The sequence below is a fragment of the Zingiber officinale genome, chromosome 4A (assembly GCF_018446385.1).
Source record: "Zingiber officinale cultivar Zhangliang chromosome 4A, Zo_v1.1, whole genome shotgun sequence".
NCBI lineage: Eukaryota > Viridiplantae > Streptophyta > Magnoliopsida > Zingiberales > Zingiberaceae > Zingiber > Zingiber officinale.
In genome coordinates, this window is record NC_055992.1 from 78,398,173 (window position 1) to 78,403,478 (window position 5,306).

A 5,306-nucleotide genomic window follows, 5' to 3' on the forward strand; every position below is an offset into this window, starting at 1 on the left:
TGCTTCGGGTTGAAAAATCACTTTTCTTTTACGTCACTCGATTGAAGCACCATATTTGTTCAGGAAATCCATGCCCAATATAAGGTCATAATCCTACATGTCGAGCACTATCAGATCACAGTAGAGTTCTCTGTCTGCGATTTTGATGGGTGCAACTTGCAGCATATGAGTAGATGGCATTACTTCTCCCGAAGGCAGAGTCGTTAAGAACTTGCAATCTAAGCCTTGAGGTGGCATGTCTATCTTTCTTGTGAAAAGTGTAGAGACGAACGAGTGTGTTGCCCCAGTATCAAATAATACAGTAGCATGCTGACTGAAAATAAATATCTAACCTGTGACAACCGTAGAATCATTCGCCACGTCTTCCTTGGTGAGGGAGAAAATCCTAGCATTCGTTGTGATGGGCGGGGCTTCCAATCTCCCTTGGCTTATCTGAGGCCCTTCTATTGCAGTCTGCATCAGGTGTAGCTGTGAGGGAGTGATGTTTACCTTTTTGCATGTTACGAGGCACTCCAAATTAATAAAGATTGGGATCCATTTAAGCTAAAGACAAGCATTGTAGTAAGGAGTCCCAAGTCGTAATTTTCCAAGACAACTAATAAATGTGTGAGTGTTTTAGAATTGATTCACATGAAATTCTCTCGTAAACAAGGTCAATTAACTGTGAGAACTAAATGTAAACATGTGGGTGTCTGACCTAGAATAATGAAATGATACCATGTATCTACTGAACAAGAAACTAAACTACCAAAATTCGAAATAGAGATAAGAATTACAACTACTTATGTAGCTCAAACAAGATTGGAATTACAAAAGTGCATCGAAATCAGGGGTTTCAAGTAAAGAAATAGGAACAGAATTGCTGGAAATAAATTCTAACAGAATGAAATAGAAAAGGAACAAGGAATCCGAACACAAAATGTGAAGAAATAAAAAAATATGCAGAAATAATAAATTGCAAAATTTGAATCTAAACCATCTCTACTCAAATCTACTCTTCTAATGAGTCTTTCCTTGCCGTCACACAAGGAACATGAATGAAGAAGCTCTCAAACACTTAACTCAGTTCAGAATTCTCCAGCACCAAAGAAAATCTTCCCGGAAAAGCTGGCGAAGAATGAATCTGCCAAACTCGACACTTTGCAGATCTGAAGTATGCAGCCTCTGAATCGATGCTCTCTGATGGAGGGCGAGCCACTGTCACCGAAGAATTCCTCCGATGATGGCTGAAATAGAGGACACACGATCAGATCTGAACTCCGGAGAGATGTTTGCCGGCGCGTGCAGATGATCAAGACTTGGAAGCCAACGGATGGAAGCTCCAACGCCAATGAGACTCACTGAGAAGTAGATCTGGAAGAGGATGGTGGTCGGAATCTCACTGGAAACGCCACGACGCGAAGCACAGGAGAATCAATGAAGGAGCTGTACTGTAGCTTCTCAGATTTAAACAGATCTCAGATTTGATCGGACGACTGAGATGATTTTTGGGCTAAATCAACGGTGAAAAGTCATCCAAAATCCGATCCGAAGGTACTGATGTTGATCTAGGATCAGGATCTACTCTCCTGTAGGTCGGATCGATCAGATCATCACTGGATGGCCCAGATCCGACTAGTCTTCAATAAATGGTCCAGATTAAGTCGGACTGGATCAATAGCTAGATGAACTCAGATCTGCATCAAAACTTCTGGATCTTCATCAATGGCTCAGATCTGCTCTCCATTAAGTTAGATCGGCCAGATCGTCAACAGATGGTCCAGATCTGTCCTATTCTTGATGAACGGCCCAAAACGACCCAAATCTTGATCTTCTTATTTGATCTCCGATTCGAGCCCAATTTCAGTCCAAATAGATCCAAATCCAAGATCCTTTGATGCCTACAAAATAAGAATTAAATATTAGCACCAAATAACACCAAAAATAAGATAATTTGCAATTAAGCCCAAAAATACCCACAATGTACAAAATGTGATGTAACCATGATTTAAACTATGAAATCAACATCAAACCATGCATATATGAATCAAAATAATGCAATGAAATCATGGTTATCAAAATCCCCCACACTTAGTCTTGAACGTCCCGTTCAAGTCAAGAAAACCTAAAATCATCTCCACACAAATTTCCTAGCAATACCTAGAAGATAGTAAAAGGTAATTAACTAAGATCATCTTAAAATATCACAAACAATCATGAATACAATTCAAACAATAATCAGTAGATATGGTAGTTTCAATCCAATCGAAAAATTTAAGCAAGTTGCATCTCACAAGGAATTTACCTATTCTAGCTCTCACACTCAAAAATGCATATTAGTGGAGTTCAACTCAATGCAACTCACAACATTTCACTACCATAAGCTTGCTTATTTTCTAATTCTCCACCATCATAAAACATAGCATACATGAATCAAAAGGATTTTATCAACAAGAAAGAACAATGAAAATAAATGAAATGGCAAAAGAAAAGTATTTAATGAAGAAAATGAGAAGATAAGAGTATTGGAGGAATATACTTGATGAGTTGACCATTTTGATGTGAAAAGAGTTGTATACCATTTGTTATTACCAATTCAAAGTATTAAGCTAACCTCTCCTTAAATTTAAATGCAAACATAGAATCTTGATACTCTATCTCCAACTTTGATACTCTCTTGAATGTGCCATTTTTTCAAAATTTTTCACTGTATTTAAACTGTTTTTTTCCACTTCAATTTCAGCATTTGGAAACAAATCTCACAACACGTATCAAACACTCTCCCCCACACTTAATCTTGGACGTCCCGGGCAAATAAGCATACATCATGAATCCAATGACTTGCTATTCTTCTAACCACTGTTTATCTTTTTCATTCTGTAGATTTAATTTTGCAGCAGAAAAGTTCAAGAGTTACATGGTTAAACAACATTAAGAAATGAACTATCTTACTGCATAAGTTGCTGATAAAGCTGAAATAACAGAAACAGCACTTGAAAAAAAATTCCCAAAGATGTTCAGTTTCTCAACAGTAGAGTTCAGTTTCTTCCAGAAAATTCCCAAAGATGTTGCAATTCAGCAATCAACTTCAGCAAAACCACCTTGATAAAAGTTTGGCACACATTTGATACAACTCAAACTGCATTCTATTCTTGCTTACTGCATCTTTTGCATCAGCTCAATCTTGATTCCAGATACATTTAATCCACCTTGGTGTTATCCCAGTTTGAGAGACCTTTTCAATCTTTTTACTTCTGCTGAATTTCTACATTAAAACTTCTTCAGATTTGCCTCATTACAGACAGCAATTCCAGAAACAATGCATTCACTGATTTCAGAATTTAATTAGCCTAAGTCCTGCACACCGTTGCTTCATCAATTCTGAATTCCGCAGCTTTCAGAACAGAGTTTCAGAAACCCTTTTTTTTTTTAACTTGCAGCACATAAAGACTTGAGATGAAGAATTGCTAATTAAAGATCTGAAGACAGCTTACTCCAGTAGATTTCTGAAATTAGAATCCTAGCAATTTCTAGCTTAAGTCATAGAAAATTAGGCCCACTCATAGATATTGAATTTTGATCATGGAAAGTTACCATTCCATTCCCAGCAGTAAACCAATTCCATCACTTAGCTCTCCTCCAACCAACTTCACTGCTGACGTCCATTCCCATATCATTCTATTGGCTACACTCGTTTCAAACAATTCATACCAATTCTGAATTCAAATTCAAATTTAAGCTTAAGAAATCCATGTATAACTGACTCCAAAGATTCATATTCAAAGGAATTCAACTTTAACTTTGAACAAAAACTTTTAACATCATATTCGGATGGAATTCTTGGAATTGAATCATTTACAATTCTGGTCAAGCTGAATCTCTGCTTCGAAATGCTAATAGAGCTCCACAGATAACATGATCTGTTCTCAAATTTTTCAGATCCTTCACATTGATATTTTAGCATTTTTGCACCTTCTTCCTTTGCATTGCAGCATCAGCTTCACACATATCAGCTTTGCATAGTTCTGCATTCACATAATGTTGAATTATAGCTTAATAACTTGACATTCTCCTTTTATGTTACTGCTGTCTCCCTCCAAGCTCCTAAAATTACTTCCCAAAGAACTCAACAATCATAAAATCAAATAATAGCTTGAATTCCAATTTGTTCCAGCTTTGTTTTCAGCATTTCCCTCACTGTTTAAGGTACCAATTTGCTACCCTTTTCTTCAACTCTTCCAAGTAAATGATCCTCCATTCAAGTAGTTCATGAGTGGAATGGTACACATCAACTAAATTTTGAATTCTAGTCCTTTTTGATCAGATTTCAGTAGCTACAAACTCCCACTGTATCAGTTCTGTTACTGAGTTTTCTTGCCCTGTTTCAGTCATTCTTTGCTCCGAAATAGAGTTATAAGAAGTCAAGGAAGCAAGAATACCATTTGTTTCAGCACACTACAGAACTTTAATTTGAGTTTCTCATTGATTTACATTAGTAACTAACCATTTGATACATAACAGTAGTTACAATTGGAACTTGGCACTAAACAGGTTTTAAAGAAATAACTGCTACAACTAATTCTAAAATCATCTCTTGAACTCATACCAACTTGTTGATATGAAGTCAAATTTCATAGTGCAGCTTTAAAGAATGTGGAGCTTCAATGGTGAAATTCTGTTTACAGAAATCAGCTTCAAAATTCAGAGGAGTCTAAACACTTCAGCAACTCTTTCAACTATATTACCTGGGTTATAGATAGAACTTAACCCTGATCAGAAAATGTAATGAGAGGTTACCACCATTGCATAACTACACTTCATCAATTTTTGAAATCAGATTTAATAGGCTGGTTTGTGTTTAATTTGGTTGATATAGAAGTAAGTGGACCCTCAATTCTAGCTTGGGTCATGAAGAGCTCTGAAACTCTAAGGAAAAGAAACTGAAACGGCCAAAGATTAGAAGTTGCAAAATAAATTTACCACTTGCACTTAGTTCTGAACTTGATACACTTCCTTTGTGCCACTACAAAGTGCAATTTAACACTACAAATTCTGTTCTTGGTCAGTTTCTGAAACCAGCAGCTCATAGTTCACATCATCTTTGAGAGTTCTGTTATACTGTTAGCAGCATTTCTGTCCAATGGGCAGCAACACCATAGAATGCTCAGATTCCAGCATTACAAAACATTTTTCATCTTATATCTTCAAATAGCTTGAGTGTATCACCAAAGTAACAATTTCTTGAATTCAAGACTATTTAAGCTTGCTTTATACATGAATAAACTCAAGGAAGGATTAAGTTTAGCATGCTATCTAATGAACCATCA